Here is a 13,160-nt window from a genome sequence, read left to right as displayed (position 1 = left end):
TTTTAGGTGCTTCGAATACTTTTCTTGGAGATTTTTGATAAACATCCTCACAGACTCCTTTTCGGTGGGGACCTCAATCATCTTGGCGAAAGTTTCCCTCCATTTATTAAAGAAAGAAGTAAAGCCTTCATTTCCTTTTTGTCTTAGCATCTCAAGTTGTCTATGATCGGTTTCAACTTGGATATTGCACTTGTACCTATCAACGAAAGTGTTTGCTATCGATTCCCAGGTAGAGGTTTCCCCCTTGTCAAGGGAGAAAAACCATTGTTGGCAAACGGTTTCAAGAGATAGTGAGAACAGAGAGGGGAAAACCTTCTTATCGATACTCTTAATGGTCATTATAGTTTCAAAAGCTCTTAGATGGAAGTAAGGGTTATACGTTGCCTTGAATTTTGGGATGTCGTTGGCATTGAACTTCTGCGGAAGAAGATCTTTGTCCACCGAGACCCCTTGTGATGTAAGCTCTTGAAACTTGTAATCGCTAGACAACTTGCTTAGGCTCTCTTGCATGAGGTCCATCTGTTGTAGCTTTAAGGGATCATCAACCTTGAGGGTGAGTAGCTTCAGTGTTTCAGTCATGGTAACCAATTGGTTCCTAAGCTCATTGACTTCTTCTTGAGTTGCCATTATCTTCTTAGCCTTCCTCTTTTGACGAATCGGTTTATCAAAAAGCGAGACTTGAATAAAGAGGTTGTCCTTGATTAATCGCCCTTCTCTCCTCGACCCAGTACTATGGAAAAGGAATTTGGGGATACTTATTGTTAATTATTTGACTCAAACTTTATTCAACATGCAATGGATGGAGGAGGTGAAGAAGGATCGGAATATAATGTGAAAGAAGATTTAGATGGAGGGATATGAAGAATTAGGAATAGAATGTACCCCCAACTCAAATGACGGAATGACCGACTCATGCATGGACCTAAGACATGGTCATGGTGGTGTATACTCAAAGCGTGTGCTAAGACTAGTGAGTGTAGGTGACATGTTAAGACTCGTGTCATGACCATGTGGCTAGACTATGTGACCAAGACTCGATTAATGACTCGACACGGTGTTATTGATAGCGAAAATTGACCGAATTAATTAGCAAACTGGTTAATTTGACATTAGGTGATGACTCGACAGATAATCCGAACTGTCGGCCAAGCGACAGGACTGGCGTCACAATATGGTGATTGACACCAGACTTTTTAGTAAATGTCTGGCGCTACACACCATACAGTGGCGCTACAGCTCAAATTTTGGCACCAACATTAGAGCCTCGGTCTGGGACTGTTTTCGATATTATTAGTCAACTTGGGTATGCTTAAAGTCGTACTAGGTCAATTCCGATTAAAAGAAGAAAAAACTTTATTGACTCGAATTAATTAATTAATTAATTCATTAGGCAAAGTTCTTTAAGTCATTGATTATAATCTCAACACAAATCAACAAACGGTTAGGAGGAGCATAGAATATATATGCGCAACAAATAATGCACAATTAGTCAAGTAGGCACAATATGATGCAATGAGTTCGCAACCTAACCATGGCGCTAGTTCTCTAACGTTCGGGATATGGTTTAGTCAAATAGGGTCCATGGTTAATTGTTCAGATGCACCGCGTAGAAGCCTAATCGTGAAGGGTTAACGCGTGTGGATAGAACACCGCGAGTTTTTTAGAAAAAACTCGCTTCCATGGTTTGGTGAATTCAACCTCTCAGATGTACCCTTTGTTGCCAGGAGCGTTCAATCGGGTAGATAGAGCATGAATTCCCAGAGGGTTATGTCCATATGTAGAACACATATGGGTTTCAGAAAAATGAGAAAAAATTCAATCAGGAAGTAGGATTGAGCAAACAATACGAAAAACCGGTCGAAATTAGAACGCATATTTCTGGCTCGGTATTGGGGGAAATTGGCGCCAGCAAACAGAGACTGGCGCCAACCTTTAACTGTACCGCCTGACGCCAATACTGGCGTCTGGCGCTACGGAAAAAAGTGTGGCGCCAAGCTCTGGCCCCTGACGCTACTTCCCACATGCCTCAGCAGCTTTCTGTGCTCAATAAAATAATCCAGTTTCGCGCGGTGTTATTTCAGTCCTAGTTGTGAAAGACATTTCTCAAATTTCCTACGTGTAAAATCCTATGTTTTTGACTCATTACGGATGGTCTTTCCAATGAGAACCTTTTTATGCATATGACAATAATATTAATCAAAATTACGCACATGAAATACTTAGAACTTTTCGAGTCTCATCCACTCATTCTAAATCATTGCCGAAACAAATTCAGGAATTAAAATAGAAATCCTCCCTAGTGGAGTCGCCAAAAACTGTAGGGAATAGTTTCAAGCCTTTAAAATCCCACTAGCTTGAACCCCACTGTGATCATACACTACAGTACGGTGGCGTCCAAAAGGGAAGAAGATAGAGCAAAAGAGTCGCCAACAAGTTTTTAAGGAACTTGTAAACTGTTCACGAGGTGAAGGTTACACCCCTTAACGATCCAAGAGATCGTCAACTCCATAAGGTCATGAACCAAATAAGGGTTCGGGGATGAAGGTACAAATCCAACCTAAAAGAGATTGAACCTGCCCTAATAATAGGCCTCTACTTTATTCTGCTTGTATTCATGTGCGCTTTCTGACTAACATACAATCAATAGGATTAACCCTAAACCTGTTTAATCTATGTTGGTTGAATTTGATGCACAAATAAACTATTATAGGAGATCACTTGAAATTATAATCACAATTAACCTAACAAGATTATTAATTATCTTATTAAGCGTGGTTGCAAATACAAATTCCCTTTAACCTGCAATAAAAGGTGATCAAGACATAACAATATACAATAATATGCATATCAAGCAACATAATAAATAATCATCATCAATCATAATCATAAATATTAGAAAGAACATAGGAAGCATCATACTTTTAATCACGCTTAATATTAAAAACACCCTAGACATGATACTAAGAATCATAATAACAATCTAAGCATAATGTCTACATCATAAAATCAATTAAACCATTAAAGTACTTACTTGGATGCCTCGTACCTCTTTCTAATTACAAAATACACACGTTAGTAACTTCAAGGAAAATAATAAACAAAACAATTGAATTAAATAATTGAAATAGAGATTTGGGACCAAACCCTCAGAAATTAAAACCTTTCACGTTTAGGGCGAAGACAACTTCGAATATGGCTAGGTGTATCAAGATCTTGTGAATGCGGAATTTTGTATGAAAAAGCAAGAAAGAAAGAATGCTAACAGATTAATGTTATCGAGAATTGATGAAAGAAAGATGATGAATGATAAATGAATTGGATGAATGAAAAAGAATGAAAAAAGAATAAGGAGAATTGGTGAATGTAGGTGATTGTAGATTGTAGATGAATGAAAACGGAGTTTTCTGATACGATATTTATAAAGAAAATCGGCCAAAAAAGATAATTTATCAAAATAGAGCCTGAAGATCACAAAACCAACTCGGCGCCAGCCCTGGCTTATTGGCGCCAGGACCAGTGGCTAGCCCCAGGCGCCAATGGCTGGCGTCTGGCGCCAATCCTGGTTCCAGGCGCCAAGGCCTGGGGTTGGACGCCAAACCGGCTTTTAACACGTTTTCGAAAATCTGATAATTTTACCGTACTGGAAGATAAAATAATATAATTTCAGTCGAAAATGCTATTTGATCTAATTAAAACTCTAAAGAATCCTAATTGAATTAAGAATGATAATACCTTCTAGAATGTTCTAGAAGACCAAAACCATTCCTAATTACATTAGGAATGATAAATCATATTAGGCCCTCCCCTAGATCATTGGGCCGTACTTAAAACTCAAATCGGGCCCAGTTTAATAAATTGGCCATAACTTCCTCAATACTCATCGGAATTGGGCTTATAATATATCGTTGGAAAGGTCTTTGCAAGCCCCATCCAACTAAAATATTATTGGACCCATATCATGGACCAACCAAACTGGATCGGTTGTTTTCTTAAAATAAAGTTTTCAAAAACAGAGAGAAGAGAAAAGAAATAAAACTTTCCGCAACACTAGACCGTTCCACACTTTCGTTTCATTCGATTATGATTTGACGTGAAAGGCACTCATCACTGGGTTTGGTTTTGGGGAGACACAAATGGGTGTCTACAACTTTGAAAGAAATATGCCAAGACGGCTATGCACCCACTCAGCCTCTGCACCTCCTTTACACTTCAAGGGGACTGCATGTCTAGGATGACACTAATTTTGTTGGGGTTAGCTTCGATGCCCCTTTCGTCGATAAGGAAGCTAAGGAATTTGCCGCCCTTGACTCCAAACACACACTTCTTGGGATTCAGCTCCATCCCACATTTTTTTAATGTCATAAGCGTTTCGACCAAGTCTGTGACATGGTCATTCTCGTGGCGACTCTTTACTATCATGTCTTCAACGTAGGCCTCAAAGTTTCTCCCTAATTTCCCTTCGGATATTTTGTTGATGAACCTCTAGTATGTGGCTCTTGTATTTTTAAGGCCGAAAGGCATGACTTTTTAGCAGTATACTTCTTGGTTAGTGATGAATGTGGTATGTGGTTAGTCCTCTTCCACTATTGGGATTTGATGATATCCTGCATTTGCATCCATGAAATTGAATAAAGCATGCCCAACTGTTGAGTCCATAAGCTTGTCAATTTTTGGGAGAGGATGGTCATACTTGGGGCACGCCTTGTTTAAGTTAGTGAAGTCAACTCATATCCTCCATCCCCAGAGGGTTTCTTGACCTACACAACATTTTTAAGTCAATCTGTATACCGGCACTCTTTAATAAACTCTGCTTCAAGTAGATTTTTTACCTCCGGTGCAATCGCGGCAGTGCGTTCTGGGCCTTGATGCCTCAACTTTTTCTTAACATACTTGTAGCCTGCCTTGATGTTCAAGCGATGAGTCATAATAGCGGGGTCTATGTCGGGCATTTCATCTACTGTGTAGGCGACGTCTCAATGTGCCTTTAGCACATTGATTATCTGAAAGCGTAATGTCGCGTCGATGTACGTACCGACCCGCACCATTCCTTTTGTGGTACCAATGGCTTCTTCCTTATCTCCTTAAATAGGTTTGGGTTTGTCCATCCCCTTCGATTCTTCAGTGAAGAAGACAGAATTGTCGGTTGTTTTGCTCTTTTTCGACGGTTCAGCTAGCGCTTCTGATCCCCGCTTTAAGCTATTGACGTATCATTCTCTAGCGGATCCTTGATCCCCATTTACCTTCCCAACTGATCCATCTTCTAGTTCGTATTTCATGAACAAAAGATATACTAATATAGCCGCCTTTACCTATTCATCAGCGGCCGCCCCAGTATGACATTGTAGGGAAAGGGTGTGTCTACCACCAAAAAGTTGGCGATTACCGACTTTCCCCTTTCCCTTATGACCAAGTCGAACTGGTAAACGTATTGTCCCTTTAGGAAAGACGGACTCTCCCCCAAAGCCAATTAAGGGTTGACTCACGAGTGAAAAATCTTCTTCGTTGTAGTTCAAACATTTCAAGCAATCAAAGGTAATGATATCTGATGATGACCCGCTATCAACGAGCACTCGACTTACTCTGAAGTTGGCAATTTTCATCTTAATGACCAAGGGGTCGTCGTGAGGGACTTGCAGTGGGCGTTCTGACTTTCCTCCGAATGTCATGATGGGCGAAGAGGGCGTTAAAGTTGGTGTGACCTTGATCAATTTATGTTGTAAGGTGTGTAGGTTGTCTTTTGCTTTTTTTATCGATCCTCTAAGCGCTAAGCCATCGGCAATGACAGCAACATGTCCTCAGGTGTCGTCGCTGCGAGCCTCTCTTGCCTTTTCTTTTTCCTTGTTTGAGCGGTCAGACCCCTTAAGGTATTTGTTAAGTTTTCCTTCGTCAGCAAGTTGATCAAGGACTTTCCTTAACTCCCTACAATTCTTTGTGGTATGCTCGCATTTGCGATAGTACTCGCACCAGAATCTCTTGTCCCTCTTTTTCTCAAGGGTCCGAGCTACAGGAGGCCTTGGCAACATGTTTTTCTCCTTGATATCCAAATAGATCTCACGATGACTACGATTGTACCGAGGGTCGTTACTATGATCTGTGATCAGGTTGGATCGTTTGGATGGTTGGCTCTTTGAAGGTTCATCCTCATGCTTCCTTTTTTTCTCTGGTTGAGAATTCTTACGCCTTGTGCCACAAACTTTTGAGGCTTGTATATTCTTGTGTGTCCGCTCTAGGGCTTCAGTGAGGGTTGAAACCCCTAACTCAATAAGCTTAAATTTGAAATCCGTGAAACTCAGCCTGGGCAAAAAGGATGTTAGTGCGGTCTCATCCGGTAAGTTTTGGATTTTCAAAGACTTTTAGTTGAACCTTCGTATATAGTTGTGCAAGGTCTCCGTCTTCCCTTGGAGACCTTGCGTCACAGACATCATATTGACACTTGTTTTCTTCTGTTTTGCTTCGTGCTTGAAACGGCTAACAAACACACGTTCCATATCTTGGTAGCTATGGATACTACCCTTTAGCCCACACTTCCAGAACCACAACAAGGCTTGTCCCTTTAGCGTGGTAGGAAAAATACTTGGGCCAGGTGGCCTCGTAACTCGTTTGTACACTCATTTTCGCGACATATGCGGCTAAGTGCTCATCCGGATCGGTAGTTCCAGTGAAAGGCTCTATGGTTGGCATCTTAAGCTTTCCCTCTTTTGGGGTATTCATCAACTCCTGACTCAATGGAGTTATTGGCGCAGATAAATATGATGGCCGCTGTGGGGAATAATTTCAAGCGTTAACCCCTAGCTTGAACCCCACTGTGATCATACACTAAAGTATGGTGGCGTTTAAAAGGGAAGAAGATAGAGCAAAAGAGTCGCCAACAAGTTTTAGAAACTTGTAAACCGTTCACAGGGTGAAGGTTACACCCCTTAACGATCCAAGAGATCGTCAACTCCATAAGGTCTTGAACCAAATAAGGGTTCGGGGATGAAGGTACAAATCCAACCTAAAAGAGATTGAACCTGCCCTAATAATAGGCCTCTACTTTATTCTGATTGTATTCATGTGCGCTTTTTGACTAACATGTAATCAATAGGATTAACCCTAAACCTGTTTATCTATGTTGGTTGAATTTAATGCACAAATAAACTATTATTTGCGACCACTTGAATTATAATCAAATTAAAACCTAAACAAGATTATTAATTATCTTATTAAGCGTGATTACAAGTACCAAATTTCCTTTAAACATGCATAAAAGGCGTGGTCAAGCAATAAAAATAAATATCAAGCAACATAATAAATAATCATAAATAAAATTATAACAATAATAACAATCATAATTAAAAATAATCAATAATAATAATTATAACAATTATATTAATAATAATAATAATCATGTTAAAGCATAGCAAGATCCTAGGCATGATACTAACAAGATTAATAACAAACCCTAGCATGTCACTAAACAATAAAAATCAAATCTTTAACCCTAACATGATACTAACAATCATAAATATTAGGAAGAAAATAAAAGGCATCATACTTTTAATCATATTTGATATTAAAATTACCCTAGACATGATACTAGGAATCAAAATAACAATCTAAACATGATTTCTACATCATAACATCAATAAAAACCATTAAAGCACTTACTTTGATGCCTCGTACCTCTTTCTAATAACAAAATACACACGTTAGTAACTTCAAGGAAAATAATAATCAAAACAATTAAATTAAATAATGGAAAAAGAGATTTGGGACAAAACCCTCAGAAATTAAACCTTTCACGTCTAGGGCGAAGGCAACTTCGAATTTGGTTAGGTGTTTCTAGATCTAATGAATGTGGAATTTTGTATGTAAAAAGCTAGTTTAGAAAAAAAGAGATAGAGATGGTGAATGATTAGAGAAGAGAATGAGAGAGAATTGATAATTGTGAAAATCGTTAAAACTGGTTGTAGGTGAATGAAAACGGAGTTTTTACGACGTTATTTATAAATAAAATCAGCCAAAAAGATAAAAATATCAAAACAGAGTCTGGCGCACAAAAAACAGAACCAGCGCCAACGCTGGCTGTTGGCGCCAGGCGCCAACACTAGAGCCAAGCGCTACAGCTGGCGTTTGGCGCTGATTTAGAAAATCACGCGTTTTCTTAAAATCAGATAAAAATTACCGTACAGGAGGATAAAATCGTATTTCCCTCAAAAAATGCTCTTTGATTTTAATTAAAACTCTGAAAAGTCAACAAAAGTCAATTTATCAATGCTAATCGAATTAAGAATGAAAAGAACCTTCTAGAAGAATTTAGAAGACTAAAACATCATTCCTAATGCAATTAGGAATGATAAATCTATATTAGGCCCTCCTCTAGATCATTGGGCCGCATATAAGGCTCAAACCGGGCCCAGTTTAATAAATTGGCCATAACTTCCTCAATATTCATCGGAATTGAGCTTATAATATATCGTTGGAAAGCTCTTGTCAAGCCCCATCCAACTACACTACTATTGGACCCATATCATGAACCTACCCAACTGGATTGGCTGTTTTCTTAAAATAAGTTTTAAAAAAAACAGAGAGAAGAGAAAAGAAATTAAAACTATCCGCAACACTAAACTTTCCACACTTTCACTTCATTCGATTATGGTTCGACGTGAAAGGTACTCATCACTGGGTTTGGTTTTGGGGAGACACAAATGGGTGTCTACAGCAGCCGTGGTGGCTGCTCATCTTGATCTCGATTTCTTCCTTCATTCCGAGTTCTATGGCTTGTATGACGGGATATTGGATCTCGCTCAAACCTGTCCTGCCTTGGTGGATCTTACGAATCCCCTACATGCTCCCTACGATAAGGTGATCGGCGATCAGGCAACCTAGGGCTTCGCCTTTGCCTATGACTTCGCGCCATATTCTCGTTGTTTTCACGAGCTTGATGTTGCTCTATTACCCTATGCCTATTAATGAGTTCTCGGGTATCCATCTCGCATCGCTGTAGGCGCATCTGATCAATGAGTCGCCTAGCACCCTGGACTCTGACATGATTAGCTTGTTCACCGTCCCTCCAGCATCGACTTGCAGTAGAGTGTTGACTAGTCTCTATGCGGAAAGGTGATATGACAGGCCGATCATGGGGAGAACGACGATGGTTTCTAGGTCTACTATGGACGGACCTTGCCGCACCGATGGGTTGTGCCCTACGACTGTGTCCCCCACTTCGTCGAGGGACATCATGGGGTTGCACCCCTTGATTGTTTCGTGACCTCAGGCTCCCTTGGACCTGTGTCAACCGATAAGAGGGACTCGCCTGGTTGTTTTTCATAGCTTAGGTCAATTTTTTGAGGGTATATTGGAGAGTTGTGTTGAACTGTTCGGTCATCTTTTCCAGATCTTGTCTAGTTACAGGTTGCTGATCTCCCTGATAGATCAATGGGTTGTTCTACCTCCATGTTGTCACCCCGATCTTCACGATTGGATTGTAGGTTATTCCGCGGCTGACAGGGTGGGCGCGATTGACCTTGGATTTGATTTTTCCCACCAGTATTTTGAGAAGGATCAGTTCGACGGGTGGTAACCATGACTTTTTGTTCGACGAGTTCCCACGAACGGCGCCAATTTTTTCTGCAAAAAAAATCCAGGATCTGAGTTGTGGGGGAACCTGTTCGTCTGTTCAAACTGAGTCCTGCAAAACAACGAAAGTTAACTGCCTCAGGGGGGTGTTCCCGAGAAAGCCCCTCCAACGGTCAAGTTAGCCAATTGTGTAGAAAGAGAAAGTTTGTAGAAAGAGAGAGAGAGTGGAGAAAATTAATCACCTCGCTAATCTGTGTAGATTAGTATTTATAGGAGAGAATTAACTAGATTAGGGTTAGGATTAGAGTACCTGACCGTTCTGGGCCGTATTAGGCTCTGTTGTGCCATATTAGGGTTTCTCGGGATGCGTGTTGTGCATGGTTATGGAATTTTCCTGTTTAGGGTTTAGATAAGGGCATTTAGGTAATTTTCGTATTTAATGAACGTGGGCCACAGGGGGTCCAAACACAAGTCATTTGTGAAGAAACAATCTTGTTCGTAATTGTGAGACTATCATGTTTTTGTGTTAATTATAGTCAGTTGATTGAATCTGTACCAGGAAAGAGATAGATTGATTGTTCTATCTTATACGATTCTGTTTAAGTTTATTTTGCAAGGCTTGCTATTAATTGTTCTAAGTAGGTGATCTGAACTGTTAAGATTATTGCTTTCAGTCTAACGATGTAAAAAATAATTGCAGCCAAAGAATCTTCCAAATGAGGGTTCCAGAGAATTATGAGTGACTTCTTGCTTGAAGATGGCACCATTGAGAATTTCGAGACCAGAATTGAAGTGTATGTATTGAAATTCTTCCACACCATCTATTATTTGATATTTCTACTTATATAGTGCTTCAATTGCTGAATTCTGTTATATTGAAATTTCAATTTACTACAAAGTATGTTTACTAGTACTGTAGTTTTGCATGCTCCCAACTGAGAACTTACAGTATTTATTTATTTTATTTTTTAACTTGTGGTAGATTATATGGAGTGCTAAGCTTCTTGTGATAATCACGTAGTCCAAGAAAACTACTCTCTTCCTGAAAAAGGTTGTTCACATACATCATGCAATTGTAACCCAAATTTAATATTCGATTGATATCTTCCAATAAGTTAAAACAAATAAGGTGTACTTTGCACTCCTTTCATACGATTATGTTTCCATCTCCACAACTCGTTCTTGAGGATCAATGTCTAATAACAAAGGGAGGAGTAACAATGTAACATCCTTTTTTGCGCCATAAGTCGAAAGTAATGAAAGAAAATAATTACTCCGTTATTACTTAGTGGCCATGTAGACCTCTCATTGCGCAACGTCACATACTAATTCCTTAATACATCACGTCACCCAATTAATTGAGGTTCGAACACTCAAACCTCTTAGAAGAAAGACCATTGTTTAACCATCTAGACTAATTGTCACTTATCCTCTAATCTTGCACACAAATTAATACTATACTACAAAAGTATGGCAATCATATTACAAAATTAACAGTTGCGCAACAAGAAAAAGTAGCTAGGGGCAACGCTCAGACTACACAATAGTTAATGACGTTAAAAAAAAATGTGTCTGGTCATACCCTGTGGCCAGCCATCATAGAAATTATTCCGTGAGTGTTATAGGGTTACCCGGTTAATGTTTAGGGGTTACTTCGTCAGTACTAGAGGGGTTACTTCGTTTTTTTTTTTACAAACGGTTACAAGGTGCGGCAAGCCACACACAAGACACACTATACTTTTAAAGGTTTTTAACCTTCACAAAAATTATATTAAAAATAATAATACTATTACCCATGGCAAGTTGGCAACCCTTCCATTTAAATTCCCTTCTTTCTTCTCCAATCAAAATCTAAGGTTTCTCATTTTCTCTCTCCCCATTAAAATTAACACCATTATTAAGTAGTTTGAAATCAAATCTAAACCCTAATTCAAGCATTTGCAATGACCCGTTCTTTTGGGTGTGGGTGGCTTCGTGGGAGGGGTGTTATTCGTTGGTGGGGACTTAGCGAGTTGGAGGTTTCTTGTGTGGGGGTTTAATGGGTACAGCCGTATAGGTAGGTTTATGGTGGCAGGACAGTTTTGTGGGGGTGTTTTTCATGGATGGAGTTTAGGTGGATGTTTCGTGGGCGAAGGTTACTTGAGTGGGGTTTGGGTGTATGGTTGGTTTCGTGGTGGGTTTTGGGGTTGGTGATAGCCAGGTTGCGATTGGTGGTAGGGATGGGAGTGAGGGTAGGGATGGTAGTGGATCTAGACCCGATTCGGATTCGTGGATTCAGGTATGTTTTTCACATATTTAGGTCTTCTAAATTTGGACCCGTCAGATCCAGGTCAAATTCGGGTCTTGCTGGAAAAAAAAGGATTTGGATCCGGGTCCAGTCCTTAGACCTGGACCCAGACCCATTTACCCGTTTTTTAATTTTCCTATTAAAAAAAAACTAATTTTTTTTTGTTTTTTTATTAAAAATGTTGGAGATGTTAATAGTGATAAAGATTAGTACTTTCGAGAGATGAATTTTGGATGCTCATATCGGATACATTATTGTTATTTTTTCACTTGCTCATTTGTAATATCGTACTTATTATTGTTTTTTTTTGACATGCTCATTTGTAATATCGTACTTTTTTCGTTGTTTATAATTTATATTTCAAAATGTAAGTGTATAGGTTGGTTACTTTGTCTTTTCAGATTAGTTGTGTAACTTTTAATTAGGTTGAACTTAATAACCCCGACGGAAGTTTGAAATTCATTTTTTAACCCAAACGTTACATTTATCGCAAAAAATTAGGTAAAATATGTTGGACCCAATAAAATTCATTTTTTGTTGCAAAGCATAAAAAGTCAAACCTCACATATTCTACGAACTTTCACTTCCTACAAAATGAATTTGCCTTCCCGTCTTCCCTTAGATAAGTGAAATTTTGCTTTTATCCTTTTAAAATAGTAATTATTTAGAATAATCTAGTATACATAATTGTCTTAGATAATCTAGATTTATAGTGGGCTTGTTTGGTAAATGGCTTTTCATTGACTTTTTTATTGGCTTTTTCATTTGGTCAAACATCCAAATTTGTATTTAGTAATTGGCTTTTTCAGCCAACTGAAAAGCTGGCTTTTAAGCCAAAATGAAAAAGCTACTTAGAGTAGGTTTTGGTTTTAAACTTTTGGCTACCTTAGTTACTAAAATGTATAAATCTTATAGTGTTATGAAATATTGTGGATGCCTATTATACAAGTAGTAAAATCTAGAACTAACTACAATTGCAAGAATAATGGAGCAAAAAACCACTATACAGGCTATAAATACATGCTATGTGTATGTATGATATAGAGTGGAGTCAATAATATTCACTAAGGTTTTGGGAAAGCTAAAAGCATAATAGCATTATCATTATTGATTAGAAAATTTGCATAAATTTATATATATAGGGGGAGGCTCTCGTGAGAAATTTTCTTATGTGAGAACACTCTTTATGTTCTAAATTTTTACTCGTATGTTCTAAATTTTAAATCTGATGTTCTAAACTTTTCCTTAGGTGTTCTAAATTAAATCAAATGTTCAAATTTAGTACTCACATGTTCTAAACCATAAATTAGTTAAG

This window comes from Chenopodium quinoa, unplaced genomic scaffold, assembly GCF_001683475.1.
Source record: "Chenopodium quinoa cultivar QQ74 unplaced genomic scaffold, ASM168347v1, whole genome shotgun sequence".
Taxonomy (NCBI): Eukaryota; Viridiplantae; Streptophyta; class Magnoliopsida; order Caryophyllales; family Amaranthaceae; genus Chenopodium; species Chenopodium quinoa.
Note: the sequence above shows the minus strand (reverse complement) of the source record.